Source organism: Schistocerca gregaria, chromosome 8, assembly GCF_023897955.1.
Source record: "Schistocerca gregaria isolate iqSchGreg1 chromosome 8, iqSchGreg1.2, whole genome shotgun sequence".
NCBI classification, from domain to species: domain Eukaryota; kingdom Metazoa; phylum Arthropoda; class Insecta; order Orthoptera; family Acrididae; genus Schistocerca; species Schistocerca gregaria.
Genome location: NC_064927.1, coordinates 323,283,254 through 323,302,957, shown reverse-complemented (window position 1 = coordinate 323,302,957; position 19,704 = coordinate 323,283,254). Strand labels below are relative to the sequence as shown.

At 38.1% G+C, this 19,704-nt stretch overlaps 1 protein-coding gene across 8 annotated transcripts in view; it reads right to left on the bottom strand.

The window, feature by feature from the left end:
* Positions 1–19,704, bottom strand: part of LOC126284945 (DNA ligase 4-like) — a 616,842-nt gene that overhangs the window by 272,295 nt on the left and 324,843 nt on the right. For 2 of the 8 annotated variants that reach the window (XM_049984220.1, XM_049984219.1), the window contains exon 1: positions 8,631–8,767. The exons of 3 other annotated variants lie outside the window; for them this stretch is intronic. The gene's annotated coding sequence lies outside the window, so the exon portion shown is untranslated. Of the gene's footprint in view, positions 1–8,630; positions 9,097–19,704 lie in introns of those variants that run through there. 3 more of the 8 variants (XM_049984214.1, XM_049984216.1, XM_049984215.1) reach the window with 3 other exon arrangements.

The window sequence follows — 19,704 nt, the reverse complement described above, 5'->3', positions numbered from 1 at the left end:
CTACCTTTTTATCAGCAATATAACCCTGTTATGTGCAGCATTTCAGAGCATATTAGGTGCTGCATGCTGTTGCGTATGTACCGATAGCCTCTCTCTATACTCCTTCCACCTTTTACCTTTCCCAACATCGTTTAGTACTGGTTTTCCAATCGTGCTCTTGGTGCTGAACAGCTGCTTCTCTTTTCTAGGAAGGCCTTTTTAATTCTTTTAGATGATACCTCTCTTTACTCTAGTGATGTATCCTACTATAGCCTTACATTTGTCTTCTAGCCATTCCCGCTAAGCTATTTTGCAATTCCTGTCAATTTTATTTTTTAAATGTATGTAATTCCCTTTCACCTGCTTCCTTTGCTGCATTTTTATGTTTTATCCTTTCATCAAATAAATTCAGTATCTCCGGTGATTGTCAAGGATTTCTACTAGCCTTGTCGTTTTATCTATTTGATCCTCTGTTACCTTCACTATTTCTTCTCGCAAAGCTATCCATTTATCTTCTACTGTATTCTTTTCTTTTGATGACGAGCAGAGCTAACTGCCTTGATGACTTGCAAACAGAGATGATTTCAGTGAACACAATGCAGTTGTAGCAAAAGTGATCACCACAAAGAGCTAAGAAATGAACAGAAAGTCCACTGCTTCAGAAAATAAGGTAAGGAGGATGACACCTCATTTCTCAGATGGGAGGTAGAATCTTTTAATTCAGAGAATGAGTATACAGAGGAAGTGTTACTCAGGTTCAGTTTAGCAGTAAAGCAGGACGAGAGGAGTATTGGTAGTTATCACAATTAGTAAACCAGTAAATCAGAAGGTTAAGATATCACACCTCTAAACAGAACAACTGAACTGCAGATAAAGAGGAGGAGGAGGAGATTACTGTTTAACGTCCCATCGACAACGAGGTCATTAGAGATGGAGCACAAGCTCAGATTAGGGAAGGAAATCGGCCATGCCCTTTCTAAGGAACCATCCCGGCATTTGCCTGAAGCGATTTAGGGAAATCACGGAAACCTAAATCAGGATGGCCGGACGCGGGACAGAACCGCCGTCCTCCCGAATGCGAGTCCAGTGTGCTAACCACTGCGCCACCTCGCTCAGTAACTGCAGATAAACAGAAGTTAATAGAAACAAGCTTGATTACTAGAAGGGCAGTATGTGAAACTTTCAGTAGCACCCCTACAAAATGTCATTACTTAACTTTCGCAAAATACTGCTAAAATCAGGTCATATATTAGTGCTGCAAGATGTATAGAGGATAGTGTCCAGGTACTTGTTTGTTGACGTAGATACTGAAATAGACATTTTTTAAAAATATTCACTGTTTCTTCTGAAGGAAATCCAAGACATATTGCCATCATGATACAAGCATATACCAAAGATGAGTGATACTGATGTCAGCAGTACCGATATTTAAAAGTAAGTGACATTAGTATAACTCAACCAATGCCCGATGGTTTCCCTTTCATATTCTATACAGAATTGAGGGAGTATCTCGACTCTTAGCCATAATTTACCAGATATTCTTTGAGCAAAGAGCTGTTCCCAGTAAATGGAAGATATCATAGTTCACCCACAGCTCCAAGGAAGATTTCATTTCTTTGATGCCTCGGGGCATATTCTGTCAACTGATTCCTTCTCTTAGTTGAGTTGTGCCATAAATTTCTTCTCTCTCCAATTCAGTTCAGAACCTGCGCCTTAGTTGTTCAGTCTACCTATCTAATTTCTCATTCTCACATTCTCTGATAACTGTGTGTTGTATTCTTCCGCCCACTAAAATGTTCCAATCTCCCATGGTTATTAGATTTTCACCTCCCTGTACATACTGAATTACGTGTTCAGTGTCTGCATATACTCTCTCTCTCTCTCTCTCTCTCTCTCTCTCTCTCTCTCTCTCTCTCTCTCTCTCTCTCTCTTTTCATTTTCTGCTTGTGACATCAGCATGTATACCTGAACTATTGTTGTTGGCATTGTTTTCTGTTGATACTAGTGAGAATAACCATATCCCTGAAATTTCCACAGTAATTCATTCTCTGCCCTAATTTCCTATTCAAAATAAACGGGGTAAAGGTATGAACAAGGAAGCCACCTGACAGAATTTTGCACAGACCATCATTTGATCATCACTAATACGGGTTAAGAATAATGAAACAAGGTTTTATATGTAGAAGAAATCTGGAGATACTGGAAGGTTTCAGATTGATCATGTAATAGTAAGGCAAAATTTCAGAACCAGATTTTAAATTGTAAGATGTTTCCAGGGGCAAATGTGGATTCTGACCACAATTTATTGGTTATGAACTGTAGATTAAAACTGAAGAAATTGCAAAAAGGTAGGAAATTATGGAGATGGGCCCTAGATAAGTTGAAAGAATCAGATGTTGTTGAGAATTTCAGAGGTAGCATTAAGCAATGATCGAAAACAACAGTTAGAGCTATCTGTCATTCCTCATACCAACTAGAAATTGTGTCCCACAGTCACTCAACTTCGACATCTCACTGTACACCATAGCATCATCAGAAAACAGCAGCAGACTGTTGTCCATCCCGGCCACCAAACCATTTATAAATATAGAGAATGATAGCAGTCCTATCACACTTCCTTGGGGCACTCCTGATGATATTCTTAGTCTCTGATGAGCACTCACCCTCAAGGACAAGATATTGGGTTCTATTACTTAACAAGTCTTCAAGCCTCTCACATCTGGGAACATGATCGTACCTTTGTTGACAATCTCCAGAGGCGCACCGTGTCAAATGCTTTCTGCAAACCAGAAATGTGGAATCTGCCTGTTACCCTCTATTCATTCACAGTTCACAGTATATCATGTGAGGAAAGGGCAAGTTAAGTTTTGCATGCATGATATTTTCTAAAACTATGCTGATTCAGGGACATAAGCTTCTCAGTTTCAAGAAATTTATTATTTTCGAACTGAGAATATGTCCAAGCATTCTGCAGCACATCAATGTTAGGGGTTGTTGTCGTTGTGGTGGTGGTGGTCTTCAGTCACCTTGTCACATCTACAGAGCTGCAAGTTGAGTATTTAGCTTTTCCTGTGCTCTACTAGTAGCATATTTATTAAATTTTGAATGTTTTTTGCTATTTAAGAAGTTTAATCTCACGTTTTGCAAGTATAAATTCATTCAGTATGTACACTAGTTGCTAATTTGTTTTGTTTTGAAGGCAAGCACATGTTCGTTTAGTAAGCCAGTCAGTCAGGCCTTCTGCTGTCGCCTGTTCACACCTCCAGAATGGCAAGTTATGTATTTAGATTTTCTTGTGTTTTACCATTTCTTACATTTTGTGTGTGTTTTTCTATTTAAGAGTTTAAATCTCACATTTTTTTGTACGTACATATACACTCAGACAGTCTGTAGTACAGTTTCCATTCTTCTGAATAACCAGCTACACAGATTGTTAAGGCACCAGCATCCACTGGTGGCCCATCAGGAGGATAGCAAGTTGCGTATCTAGGTTTCTGTCTACTTTCATAGTCTACTTCTTCAGTTAGTCTTGACAGCATGGGTAGGATGTGTGCATGCTGTGTGCAGATGCAGGAGTTGGCAGAAGTTTATGAACAGCTGAATGTGCTTTCAGCTACAGTTGGCTGTCTTCGAGCTGCTGTCTTGAGATGCAGCAGTGGCGGAGAATGTGGTGTGTTGCATGTGACACCCCACATGTCACTTGAATTGTCCACAGGGTGTGCTGCCCTCACAGCTAGTTGAGCAATAGGTGATAACACATGGGTGAGGGTTTGCTAGTTATTGGGGACACAAATGCCTGCAGCTGCCAAGTGTGCACAGTGCAGTCAACCAGCCCTGTGGCACAAGTGATATCCACCTTCTGCAAGGTAGATATGATAAATCTTGCAAAGTAATAAAGAAAATAATAGACTATTATATATCCCTTAACATACTGTATAAACAAATGCATAGCCCTGGAATATTTTCCAGGTGTGCTTAAAGTGTCTTGAGTATTTTCAGCACATAAAAGTAAGTAAAGACTTGCCTTCAAGCTACAGGCCAATTTCCATGGTCCCAGGTTTTAGCAAAGTAATCAAACATAATTTACCAACAGTTACCTGTTTACTTTGAAAATCTAGAAATAGTTAATTGATTACAAAATAATTATTGAAAAAAAAATGACTTGTGTACACTGTTGATGCCACATAACACTCTGTATTCAAATACCTACTTCAAGTGTTTGAGATTAAAGACTTTGCTTGTGTCATTTTTTGTGGTCCATGCAAAGCCTTTGAGTAGGGCATACATCGCTACTAGAAAGAATGGAATCCTATGTCTTTAGATGCAGCAACCTTAAAACTATTAAAATCATATCTACAGAACTGTAAGTACAACAGAGGAATGTCCTGTTTAGAACAAGATCAGGTAAGTGTTCCACAAGGACTGCATCTATTCCTGTTCCTAATAACTTGCATCATTTATGAAGTCCAGTCAAGTGCTATAGGCAGACAGTACAACTTTTCTCCGCAGTAGTAATGATTTTAGTGGTCTCAAAACTTGTGTTTCAAAGACAATTTCTCAAGCATCCTGTTAGTTTAAAGTAAATGAATTCTTGCTGAATGAAAAAAACACATGGCAGACAGCTTTTAAAGACAAGCTTCCATCAGATGGTCCAAGTTATGTTCAGATTTTGGGTACAGTATATTTAGACAATAAATTACCATCAGGCCAACATGCACGTTATATTAGTGTTAAGTTGTCAAGAGTAATTTATCTGTTAAAGTGACTTGTGGATTGTGTAGCTGAAGTGTTGATGTTAGAACATCCTATTTTCATTGTTTCAATACCTAACAGCATATGATATTTTATGGGGAAACCAGTTGTATGCATGACATCTTAACACACAGGAGAAAGCTATGATGGTAATTACTCATTCTTCATAGAAGGTACACACAAAACTTTTGCTTTGTGATTCACACAATCACCACATGATTCATTAGTTACTCACACATTATAGGATATAAAGGAACTGAAAAAATGTAATATAATACTGTAATGATAAACACTAGCCTGTCGTTTTCTTTAAATTATTAATTGTATTGCACCATGTGTGTGATGTTGTCTATTGCTGTATTGGCCTAATGACAATAAAATTATTATTATTATTATTATGTTCCTTAAGTTCTGCAACTCAGGAATATTGTATTACCTCTGCAATCTGTTTGTTGTACAGCACTTTATTCATCAAGCATTTGGCTTGCTGTATATCCACTGATCTTACTATGTAATATAACAACAAAAATAATCAATTATTTTTGACAACAATCCAATTACATTTCTTTGAAGTACGGCATATTTCAGTTTTCACCATCAAACGTACAAACAAATCAGTTATTCAACAACTGAAGCAACAATGCACAATGTTAAATTAGTCTCACCACATCATTTACACATATACCATTAACTCTTAATGGTACATCCACTTCTTAGGCTAATGATGAATGCAGAGTTTAGTTTCCTTGTACACCTTCAAGTCTTTTTCCAAAACTCCAGCATACTAACAACCTCCCTCACACTGGTATTTACAGAGTACTCATATGTTCTTACAAAACAATCACACACTACAAAGATCTTTCTGTGAACATGAAGTGCATCTGGAACATGGGATCAATGAGGTAGCTTTTTACAGCAGCATTAGGAGTCCAGTATAAAATATTCAAAAGTGAGGGATCTCTCCCCTAGACGATATTTATTTTACAATATTCTTTGAAGGCCTCATATAATGTATCTTGCCACACCTTTGCAACCAGTATTCGAAGTGCATTTATCAGGAGAATTAGATTCAATTCGCAAATGTCTACCAATTCAGGTTTTTCCATTAAAAAAAAAAAAAAACCTCTCACATGGGAATGTGAAAAATATACAGACAAACGAGCCAGTGACTACTTCCCTTAGATCAATACCGCCTAAACACACACGAGACCAACAAAAATAAATAAAACATAGCTTTAAAAAATCTTGTTCCTTCACCACGAAAGAGAGGAGGAGGGAATAAAAGGGAAGTGAATGCAGGTCAATCAAGTCCTACGTTATGAGGTAAAAAGCCGGAGGTAAGCATCTCCCTTGTTGTGTGTGCCTGCAACCACTTTCCCTGCTCACTCTTTCTTCCCTCCCTCATCTCTAATGTGAGATCATATTTCCTAAGGCTAGGTTTTATTTATTATCATTAGTCTTTTGAGACTGGTGGCTGTACTGAGCTACTGGCTAGACCATCTGTCTATAGGTATACAATTTATTTTATCAGCATTTCTGTGCAGTTCTCCCACTGTTCACAGAACTTCCTGATGATTCATGCTGCCCTTCTCTCAGGGCATTCAATATTCTCTGTTAGTTCAATTTAGTATGGATCCCATGCACCTAAGATAGGACACACAAGTATTTTATAAGCAGTCTCCTTATTTAGACTGACTGCATTTTCCCAATATAGCTCCAAATGCTGGTTCTATAAATTTTCTCAATAGTGTTTCTCAAAAAGAATATCACCTTCCCTCCAGAGTCCCCATTTGATTTCCTAAAGCACTTACATGTTGTTTGAGCCTACCACTAACAAATCTAGCAGCCCGCCTATGGATTGCTTCAATGTCTTCCTTCAGTGCAACTTGGTGTGTATCCCAAACACTGAAGCAGTACTCAAGAATAGGTCACACCAGCATTCTATATGCAGTTTTCTTTACATGTGAACCACTCTTTCCTAAAATTCTCACAATAAACCAAAGTGGACCATTCACCTTCTCACATGCTCGTTACACCTCACATTGCTTCGCAAACTGACTGTACGGCAATGAGTTTGTTCTGATGAGTGCCCAGTTTGTTGGCTTCCTTTTGGGGAATCTCTTTGCTGAGAAGTGTAACAATATTGGGAGGCAGTCTCTCTGAGATCAGTACTAACTTCCCAATCAGCAGAGATGGTAAGGACAGGCACACAAAGGGAAATGTCTATAGCAGTGAACAATTCTGTTGCTGAGCAAAAGTGCATCTCCTCTGGTAGAATTAGCTTCTCAAATTCTCGGCTGTTGAAGCAGATGTTCATGGGCAGCAGTGGATATGTCATCGGAATTAATTCTCTTGAAGCCTCTGTGTCAAGTGGGCCATCTGGTTTTAGATAAATTGGTATGTTTGCAACGTACAAGCAACTCTACACATGCATTAATTTATTTAGTTCTCCTTTGATATTTGTGCAAAATAAGTATAGGAATTAAAACAATTTTCCACAGTAAATAAAAATCAAGGAAATGAGGCTCATATTTTTCTGGAAGTTTTAATGGTAACCCATTTCTTTTCAATTACGAAATTTCTGAAAGTCTAATTATAAATTTTGGTACCCTTTAATACTTCATAATGCCATAACTGCATACTCTGTAATCATTCATTTACACTTCCTTACATACACACCTAATCACAATGATAATTAACTGGCCCATGCACTTTACAGCCACACATTGGTCAAGAGCTGCTTTAATACTGGTAGGCTTACAGCAAATTGTATGCTGTCTAAGCTCTCATTAACATAACTCATTAATTTAATTTATCAAATTGCACCAAAATTACCAAGTACCAGCTAACCTCAAAGAAACACAGCAACACCATATAGCAAAATGCAAGTGAAAAGGTTTATCTTACAGATCATTCATAGTATTGTATTTACAATGGTAGTTCAGTCATGCATGACAAAGAAAACATTTACTTTTAATGTGAATAGACCTGTCTATGACCAAGGGACAAAATCTAGATTGAACATACATGTACCAAGAAATAAACATAGAGCTCAAAACAGCATGGTCCACCAAAGAATGAAATTGTACAATAAACTGTTAAAGAAGATTAAGGGGATTTTAAAACTTTCCAAATAGGCAATTAAAAACTGTACTTGTTGAGAAATACACTTTACAGAGGACAATTACTTAGCTAACACACAGTATCAGTACCAGTATCATACATAAATTATGGACAATGTATGGCAGGGCCACTAAATTACTTTAACCCAGTTTGGGACAACATCTAACACGAGTAAATAATAAAACGTTGCCCTCAATTCGCAATGTACTTTTGCACTATAATTTCTCTCTCTCAGTAAAACATTAAAAAACGGTATCTTATGATACTGGCATTTGAGCCTCTTCCTGGGCTTCATATCTCTCACTGTGGAGGGATGTTGACTCAGATGTTCAGGGAAGTAAGCTGAAGGTGCAGCAAGCAATACATAAATAAGACATCATTGCCTTGATCTTGACATCAGCTGGTATAGAACAAGCTTTCTTTTATCAGTGAATAACACTTTATATAAAGCGAATGAGAGTACACTATTATTAACTGGCTGGCTTTGTATTACAGTGGATGGAGTTCTATAATCGGCATCCGGTCATCCTCATTCAGAATTTGTGATATCCCTAAACTAATAAAAACAAGTGCAGGGACGATGCTATTAAACGGTCAAGGGCGGCAAACTGCACTATCTTTGTCAAACTAGGCCTGTGAGTAAATAAATGTTTGTTTTTGTGGCACCCTGAAATACCACAATACTATACATTTCAGAGAGTGACTACTAATTAGATGTCATTTTAGCACGAAATTTACACGATAAATACTACTCTTAAATATACAAAGAAACTTACAGTATTTCACTACAACTATTCGTTTCCCCGACAGGAATATAAAAGTACTTGGTTGTAAAACAGTTCTAAGCAGGTTTTCTAGCTGTCGCTCGCCTACGTAAAGCTGATCAAAATGTATTCTTCTGCAAATGTTTACACCCTCGTATCAGAAAAATTTATTCATAATTTGCTCTAGAATTGCATACTACTTAAGAAGGGTTCCTGACAAATCAATGTGTCACATACAGAAATATCTTCTAACAACAATACTGCATACAGCAATTTCAAATAATTTAAGCCTGTGTTATTCACTACACTGATTTTTAACTGATACAAGGACTGTCACCTCGTATCGACAGACAAAACGCTGGAATTAAAAATTTGTAAACAAGCGCAGCACCTCATTCCCTGTCACTCCACTTGCAACTCTGAATGCGAAGTGCGAACACAGATAAAGCAAAGATACAACATTAACACATCGCAAGAGAACTGGAAGTGTCTCGCACGCCCGCCACTAAAAAAGGCGACTTAAGGCCCCCGTAAACGATAAAACGAGTTTAACACAATTGTTGTTATCTGGCCATGGGTTTACCAGGCAAGCCCGTAGATATTCAATTGAAACACGGTTTGTCAGTGTAACCTTATTATGAAGAACACGCTATTCTTGTTAGTGTGTATTTTGACAGTAGTTACAGAACGCCCGCAAGTGCAGACAAAGCAGTTCTGGCATTGACTTTGGCACCGTGTTTCCATGAAAATACGCTAAAGGAAATATTACTCTCAGAACGCGATATTACGTCAACTTTCTTCGAGTGGACAGTGAAACTTTTTAAAACTTATAAAATCCCTCCTAAAAGAGCAAACTTTCGGTGAAGTTCGCTCTTGCCTAGCCACGGATATGTCAAACAAGCCCTTACGCGCAGTAAGAAAGCTTGTCAATTTAACCTTACTTTTGAAGCAGGCACTTTTCTTGTATGCTCTATTTTGGCACTAGTGGCAATGGCTACAAATGCAGATAAAGAATTTCTAACGGTGCACCTGGCTTTGTGTTTAAAGAAAATAAAAACAAGACGCCGGTCCAGAGAATGGTTTAAAATGAGAAATATGCAACTGGAAAATGTTTCACTCAGAACCGGTACATCAACTTTCTGCGAATGGACAATGAAACGTCTAATAACTTATTTAGCGTTACTTCGCCATCACATTGAAAAAGAAGACACAAGTATGTGAAAATTTATTCTCTTCTACTTGGTCCTCTAATGATAGGTAATTAAAACACCGCAACGTAGGAACATGAAACCCACGTTGTGCGTGGGAGAACCGGAGAAATTCGATTTCTATTATTTCATTCCGCTTCGGTTTATGTCACTGGAAGCGTTATAAAATATTGATTTTGTTCCTAATCTCTTCATGCGTAGCATACGGTTGGAAAAGATATGGTACTTATACCATTTTGGTAACTGTCGATGTTACTTCGTTTTTACACTTGATCGTAGTTTTCATAGCAGTGGTAGCCCACGTTACAGTGAGATAAGTTGTGAGAAAACAATTTTTCACTAACAAATGCGGCGAAACGTCAAGACAAACAACGTCCGCTAACTTGACAAACTTTCTGCGAATCAAAATTTCTCTTAAACACGTCAAACTGCACCGTACACGGTCAAATATTATGCACTTATAATTAAGTTCAAAATGTTTGATCGCTTACCGTAGCCTTTACTGCACTGACGATTCTGAGCGGAAATTGACGTAAAGTGCCCATACCCACATGGCTTCTATACGTATTCTACAATTCTGGCAGCAGCTGTTAAGAAATGTGCTACATTTTCCCACTCCCATTTAGCTTTCTTATTCTCATTTCGCTCGCTTTCTTTGCTATTTTTTGTCTTTTGCTTCATATTCGCCGCTGGAATTTGGTTATATTTATATAGCTTACACTTTTAAAGAGATGAATACAGCAACCAGGTTCAAAACGATGTAAGTTGCAGTAGTTATTCGGAGATGGATTGGCTTGCATGGAACAGATTAGTGTGGAGAGCTGCATCAAACCGATGTAGTGAAACTCGAATATTGCACATATCCTCTTGTTTCATAAACTTTTCTGCACATCTGTGTTTTAGTAACAGCAATTGCTTGATTTGTAAGAAAAGAAGTTCCGGTACAGTGACCTCCCAGCATATGTTTTCGATATTCAGACCTCTGAAAAGGATATTTTAAAACACTTTTCTGAGCATTTTAAAGTGTAACTACAACACTTGTTTTATATCGCTTCGCCGGCCTGAGTGGCCGAGCGGTTCTAGGCTCTACAGTCTGGAACCGCGCGACTGCTACAGTCACAGGTTCGAATCCTGCCTCGGGCATGGATGTGTGGTATGTCCTTAGGTTAGTTAGGTTTAAGTAGTTCTAAGTACTAGGGGCTTCATGACCTCAGAAGTTAAGTCCCATAGTGCTCAGAGCCATTTGAACCATATATCGCTTCAACCGCAGCAAAAGTTCAATCGAACAACATCTCAAAATCTCCAGTTATGATTTTTTTTCCTTTGAGGTACTGGTACGGCTGTCTGTGCGTATTGTCACAAATCAAACACTGGTAACAACTATGCTGCAGTATTTTCGTTGCTACAGATGTACAAGATGGACAATTTACTTTTGATAGGTAGGTAAAATAAATGTATAACCGTAAATGTATTGATATGAGGCGCTTCATATGTTGAAAAATATCGAGACATGGTATTATGAAGTCTTGTATTGTAGAGATAACTTCTGCTACTTTAAGTTTACCTGTTTACAGGATAAGTGCTAGATAAATTTCAGCTGTGCTAGAGTAAACTGCCAGTCGTGTATATGTATTTGTGCTATATTCATAAAAATGTGTACCTGGTTTATTTCCTCCAGTTTACGCAGATTCACAATTACTTGTTTTCATTTCATTTCATTTTATTATCTAGCTGTAAATCATTTACATGATGTAGGAATTGTCACGACAAAGTTATCATACTGGTACAAGTACTACAAACATAATAATGGAATATCACATTCAAGGCATTTTTTAAAGTACAAATTTAGTCATATAAACTAAAATTTTTGGCAATAAATTTACAAACAATCAAAGTACTCATAGAACGTTTTGCTTAAAAGGTAATTTTTAAGCTCAGTCTTAATTTTTACTTCATCTATTATTTCCTTCATATACACTGGCAGAGTATTGTAAAGTTTTATTCCAAAATAAGTTACATGCTTTTGGGTTTGTGTTCTCCTTACCCTTTCTACATACAAATTCTTACGAGTTCTAGTATTATAATTATGGCAGTCCTCATTTGTACATAGATTTTTCATATGTGCTCTTGTACACAGAATGCTTTTAAAAATATACAGCGATGGTATTGTGAGTATTTGCAGTTCTTTGAAAAGGGGCGTACAATGAGTTCTTGGAGAGTTATGTGTTATGATTCGTATAGCTCTTTTCTGAAATTTGAAGATATCTTATAAGCTTGATTTAGTTTTACCCCAGAACACTATGCCGTAAGACACGATGGACTGAAAGTAAGTAAAATACACTAGTCTAGTACAGTCCGTGCTGCATACTCTGGATAATATCCTCAATGCAAACATGCCGAATTGAGCCTGTGGGATAAGTACTTGAGATCTACATCTACATCTACATGGCTACTCTGCAATTCACATTAAAGTGCTTGGCAGAGGGTTCATCTAACCACAATCATACCATCTCTCTACTATTCCACTCCCGAACAGCATGCGGCAAAAACGAACACCTAAACCTTTCTGTTTGACCTCTGATTTCTCTTATTTTATTTTGATGATCATTCCTACCTATGTAGTTGGGTTCAACAAAATATTGTCGCATTTAGAATAGAAAGTTGGTGACTGATATTTTATAAATAGATCTCGCCGTGATGAAAAAGTCTTTACTTTCATGACTTCCATCCCAACTCGCGTATCATATCTGCCACAATCTCTTCCCTATTACATGATAATACAAAATGAGCTGCCCTTTTTGCACCCTTTCAATGTCCTCCGTCAATCCCACCTGCTAAGGATCCCACACTGTGCAGCAACATTCTAACAGAGGACGAATGAGTGTAGTGTAACTGTTTCCTTAGTGGACTTGTTGCATCTTCTAAGTGTCCTGCCAATGAAACGCAACCTTTGGCTCGCCTTCTCCACAATATTTTCCATGTGGTCTTTCCAACTGAAGTTGTTCGTAATTTTAACACCCAGGTACTTAGTTGAATTGACAGCCTTGAGAATTGTACTATGTATTGAGTAATCGAATTCCAGCGGATTTCTTTTGGAACTCATGTGGATCACCTCAAACTTTTCGTTATTTAGCGTCAACTGTCACCTGCACACCATACAGCAATCTTTTCTAAATCGCTTTGCAACTGATACTGGTCTTTGGATGACCTTACTAGACGGTAAATTACAGCATCATCTGCCAACAACCTAAGAGAACAGCTCAGATTGTCACCCATGTCATTTATATAGATTAGGAACAGTAGAGGTCCCAGGACGCTTCCCTGGGGAACACCTGATATCACTTCAGTTTTACTCTATGATTTTCCGTCTATTACTACGAACTATGAACTTCCTGACAAGAAATCACGAATCCAGTCGCACAACTGAGACGATACCCCATAGGCCCACAGCTTGATTAGAAGTTGCTTATGAGGAACGGTGTCAAAAGCTTTCCGGAAATCTAGAAATACGGAATCAACTTGAGATCCCCTGTCGATAGCGGCCATTACTTCGTGCGAATAAAGAACTAGCTGCGTTGCACAACAACGATGTTTTCTGAAACCATGGTGATTATGTATCAATAGATCATTCCCTTCGAGGTGATTCATAATGTTTGAATACAGTATATGCTCCAAAACCCTGCTGTAAACCGACGTCAATGATACAGGTCTGTAGTTCGATGGATTACTCCTACTACGCTTTTTAAACACTGGTGCGACCTGTGCAGTTTTCCAATCTGTAGGTACAGATCTATCGGTGAGCGAGCGGTTGTATATGATTGCTAAGTAGGGAGCTATTTTATCAGCGTAATCTGCAAGGAACCTAATCGGTATACAATCTGGACCTGAAGACTTGCCCGTATCAAGCGATTTGAGTTGCTTCGCAACCCTTAAGGTATCTACTTCTAAGATGGTCTTTCCAGCTTAAGTTTTGATCAATGTGCATGCCCAAAAACTATGTGGATTGTACACTCTCTATCTTCTTATCCATTAGTTTTAACTGGAGGTCCATATCTTGAGTTGCTTTGCCATACTGTATATAATTTGTTTTACTTAGATTAAGTGTTCACTCATTAGCATTAAACCAATGTTGAATATATTTCAGGACTATAACAGTTGTGGTGGTTAATGATTTTTATCATCAATTATAATTATTCTAGTGTCATCTGCGAACAACATTATTTTGGTAGAAATATTGGGATTTTTTATGTCATTTATATAAAGCAAGAATAATAACGGACCAAGAACACTGCCCTGTGGGACACCTATTTCCAATTTCTTTGCATCTGAGACCCATTTGATTTTCTGATTTTTATGTTCGGCGATGATTTCTACCACCTGAGTTCTATCTTGAAGGTAAGATTCAAACAACTGCTTCACAACTCCCCTTACACCTATTTCCTCCATCTTGTTTAACATAATTTTGTAATTTACTGTATCAAAAGCTTTAGATAAATCTAAGTTAATTCCCACTGCACATTTTTTAGTGTCGAGACTCCTGACAATCTCTTTGGTATAGGCATGGATAGCTGATTCTGTGCTGTGGCCCGAGCGAAATCCATGTAGATTGCAGTTTAGAAGTTTGTGAGCATCTAAGTAATTTATGAGTCTGGTTTTCATTATTTTCTCTAGAATTTTTTAAAGTGATTGGAGAAGGGATACTGGTCTATAATTTTCTACCTTGTATCGATCTCCTTTTTTAAACAGAGGTCTAACCTTAGAGATTTTAAAGCTCTCAGGAAACACACCTTCGCTGAAAGACAAATTGGCAATATGTACCAGGGACCTTATAATTTGTTGGGCATCTTTTTTTATTGTTGACACAGGCACTTCATCCACACCTGCAGACATTTTTAATTTTAGACTCTTTATCACCTTTAATATTTCATTATCATTTGTGGGAGTTAACAACATACTACTGACTACTTTTGGGGCTGTTAAATTCTCATGTTTAGTAAAGTTTTTACTTAATGACACTGGTACACTTAAAAAGTAATTATTAATGTAATTTGCCAGTTTCATCATTTAGTTCAATATTTTCACTATTTTTGAGTACTATTTCCTGATCCTTTGAGGCCCTTACTTGTTTCCCTTTTCACAATTTCCCAAATAGTTTTTGATTTATTACCTGATTTTCTTATTAATTTATCGTTACTTAGTAATTTTGCTTTTGTAATTAGTTTTCTATATATTTTTTGTAATTTGTTAGATGTTGTTTAAACTTGGGGTCAGTCCAACTTTTCATTTCAAATTCTAAAGGTGGCAGGGGTAAAATACAGGGAGCGAAAGGCTATTTATAATTTGTACAGAAACCAGATGGCAGTCATAAGAGTCGAGGGGCATGAAAGGGAAGCAGTGGTTGGGAAAGGAGTGAGACAGGGTTGTAGCCTCTCCCCGATGTTATTCAATCTGTATATTGAGCAAGCAGTAAAGGAAACGAAAGAAAAATTTGGAGTAGGTATTAAAATTCATGGAGACGAAGTAAAAACTTTGAGGTTCGCCGATGACATTGTAATTCTGTCAGAGACGGCAAAGGACTTGGAAGAGCAGTTGAATGGAATGGACAGTGTCTTCAAAGGAGGATATAAGATGAACATTAACAAAAGCAAAACGAGAATAATGGAATGTAGTCAAATTAAATCGGGTGATGCTGAGGGAATTAGGTTAGGAAATGAGACACGTAACGTAGTAAAGGAGTTTTGCTATTTAGGAAGTAAAATAACTGATGATGGTCGAAGTAGAGAGGATATAAAATGTAGACTGGCAATGGCAAGGAAAGCGTTTCTGAAGAAGAGAAATTTGTTAACAGCGAATATCGATTTATGTATCAGGAAGTCGTTTCTGAAAGTATTTGTTTGGAGTGTAGCCATGTATGGAAGTGAAACATGGACGATAACTAGTTTGGACAAGAAGAGAATAGAAGCTTTCGAAATGTGGTGCTACAGAAGAATACTGAAGATAAGGTGGATAGAGCACGTAACTAATGAGGAGGTATTGAATAGGATTGGGGAGAAGAGAAGTTTGTGGCACAACTTGACTAGAAGAAGGGATCGGTTGGTAGGACATGTTTTGAGGCATCAAGGGATCACAAATTTAGCATTGGAGGGCAGTGTGGAGGGTAAAAATCGTAGAGGGAGACCGAGAGATGAGTACACTAAGCAGATTCAGAAGGATGTAGGTTGCAGTAGGTACTGGGAGATGAAGCAGCTTGCACAGGATAGAGTAGCATGGAGAGCTGCATCAAACCAGTCTCAGGACTGAAGACAACAACAACAACAGTTAAGCATTTTCATGGTCCTGGAGGAATTTCTAATACCTGTTGTGATCCAGGAGCTAGAATATGTATGCCCATATGCGTTTTTTTACAAGTTTCTTAGGAAAACACATTTCAAAATTCAACATAAACAGGGAATAAAAACATTATATGCAGTGTTTGTGCTAGTTTGTAACAGTACTTCTGCCCATGATTGGTTACTCAGTGTATTTACGAAGTGACTGCAACTATTTGTGGAGAAGTTTCTTTTGTACATTTGGTATGAACTATTTTTGGAAACAGGCCCTATGGGTAATTTAAGGATGAGTGCATTGTGAGCAGATATTCCTAGGTCAACATTTATTACATCTATATCTATGGCATCTATATTTGTGAAGATATTATCTATGAGACTTTTCGAAGTGTTTGTTATTCTTGTAGGGTTAGTTATATGTGGATACAAATTGAAGCTCTGTAAAACATTCAGGAACTGATCTCTGGATGCACCTTCAGTCAATAAGTTGACATTAAAATCTCCACTTATAATTATTGTTGATTTTTTATGGTGTAATATTTTGAGCAATGCAATTTCAGAATCACCACATGGTGATCTGTACACTGACATGATTATTAATTTACTCTTTTGCATATTCAACTGTATTGCTGCAGCCTCAAAAAGTTTTTCTTCACTCAAGGATTCAGTTACAGTCATATTTGTAACCTTTACTCCAGGTTTTACATAAATGCAAACACGACCATGTCTTGTTTCCTTCCTGCAATAATAACTTACTAATTTGTATGGGGAAATGCAAATGTTTTCTAGTTCATAACTCATGCACCAATGTTCCTGAATGCAAATACAATCTATAGTAGCTTCACTGGCTGCAATCTCAAGTTCTAATATTTTATTTTTAATGCATTGTTTATTAAGGCTCATTATTTTTAAATTATTGAAATTAGATGGAGAGGAGTTTGTACTTATGTTTCCCAATGTTACCGGCTGTTCCTTGCTGAGGCTGGGTACCAAAAATCCTTAAGAATTACACGTTCCCTGCTCCTTGTATTTCTTACTCCTGGATGTGCCACCATACTTGCTGTATCTGTAGTTGTAGCTGCTGTTTCAGTGGATGCTGTAGGTGTTTCTGAAGCTGATGGTTCAGTGTATGTTGGAGATGCTGCCTGTTTTGACGCTGAGTCCGTTTTTGTAACTGATGTTCCAATTGATACTGGAACCTTTGCTGAAACTGTATTATCGTTTAAATCCTGAACTACAGTTGGCACTGACAATACTGTGGACGTTGAACCTGCATATGAAGCTGATAAATGATGCTTCGACGGTGTTGATTTTTCGTCTGTTGATGAAATCTGAGTGGCATTTTGTACCACTGGTCTTGCCTCTGTTCTTCTGATTGATGGACTAGTCACAGATTCTGGACTTGATTTTGAACCTGCTGGGGAGGTGGTACATCTGCTGCTGATGATAATGGTTCAGTTATTTTTGATGATTTCGACACTACTGACAATTTTGATGATGTGACTGCTGTACTGGACGACACTTCAGATTTTTTTACTTCTTCTGACGCCAAAGAATCTTCTGTTGCTACCAATGATTGTGGGACATCAGCTCTTCCTATTTCCACTAATGTTGATAGTTTAATAAGCCGTTTTCAGACAGTGTAATAGTGTTTCTTTCTACTTTAGAGTCGTTAATAGCATTCGATATTTCAGCATTCATGGCTTCTTTCCCTTTCATGTTTCTGTGAAGTCCATGCTCTGTAAAATGCTCTCTGCAATCACTATTTATCCTAACATATGTACCATTAGGATAACCTCGACATATCTTAGCGAACAGTCTGTTGGCGGTAATAATCTCAGTATTCACGCAAGAGCTTTCCATGAGATCATACCTATGAGGGATACTGACAACAAAAAATTTCACTTCAGGCATTTTACAAATTACTTGCTTTAAAACTGTTGTAGCACGTCTAGTTTCATTGTGGTATATATCATTGGTGCATCTAATTATCACACATGTGGTGCCATTCGTCACAGATTGGTTACAGCTATTTAAAACTTCACCTAGTGGCGCTCCTGGTTTGATTACGCCTGTTACCTTGAATCCTGTTTTCTTAGAAGTCATAATTTCGGTTACACCTCTTCCATGGCTGACTGCTAGAATAAGGATTTCATGTCTATTTTCCAACGTGTGTTTTTTGTTTTGTTTACTAATAGTAGGCCGATTTGTTTTGCTTTGTGAGCGCAATTTAGCGTTGATCACTGAACTGTCCGTGTGGATGATGGTACAATTTGATTGTTCTTTCTCCTCTGTGCTATTTTCAAGCACACTAAACCTATTACTTAGTTTTAAAGTAAGTTCCGCTGTTTTTGTTTTTGCTCGTGTGCTGCTTAATTGGCTGGTATTTGAGAACTCTTATAGGCTAGATTTTGAGGAATTTCTCACACTTATTACCAAGTTTTCAAGCGTTTTTGCGTATTTTATAATACAATCGAGTTCTTTCCTAAGTTCGTTCTTTACATTCACTTGCAAACCTGCCCTGTGCATTTCACTGGCATTGTCCCGCCCATTGCATTCCATACCGCAGTCGCACTTATTTAAAACTTCCGTTAAAACTTCTTCTCAATACTTAATGTCTCTGATGGTTTGTGTCTGTAATAACCATTTTCTCTTTACATCTAATACGAGGTGCATTCAACTTCTAAGACCTCCGATTTTTTTACTAATTAACTACTCACCCGAAATCGATGACACTCGCGTTACTTCTCGACGTAATCGCCCTTCAGACGTACACATTTTTCACAACGCTGACGCCATGATTCCATGGCAGCGGCGAAGGCTTCTTTAGGAGTCTGTTTTGACCACTGGAAAATCGCTGAGGCAATAGCAGCACGGCTGGTGAATGTGCGGCCATGGAGAGTGACTTTCATTGTTGGAAAAAGCCAAAAGTCACTAGGAGCCAGGTCAGGTGAGTAGAGAGCATGAGGAATCACTTCAAAGTTGTTATCACGAAGAAACACTTGCGTAACGTTAGCTCGATGTGCGGGTGCGTTGTCTTGGTGAAACCGCACACGCGCAGACCTTCCCGGACGTTTTTGTTGCAGTGCAGGAACGAATTTGTTCTTCAAAACATTTTCGTAGGATGCGCCTGTTACTGTAGTGCCCTTTGGAACGCAATGGGTAAGGATTACGCCCTTGCTGTCCCAGAACATGGACACCGTCATTTTTTCAGCACTGGCGGTTACCCGAAATTTTTTTGGTGGCGGTGAACCTGTGTGCTTCCATTGAGCTGACTGGCGCTTTGTTTCTAGATTGAAAAATAGCATCCACGTCTCATCCATTGTCACAACTGACGAAAAGAAAGTCCCATTCAAGCTGTCGTTGCGCATCAACATTGCTTGGCAACATGCCACACGGGCAGCCATGTGGTCGTCCGTCAGCATTCGTGGCACCCACCTGGATGACACTTTTCGCATTTTCCGGTCTTCATGCAGGATTGTGTGCACAGAACCCACAGAAATGCCAACTCTGGGGGCGATCTGTTCACCAGTCATTCGGCGATCCCCCAAA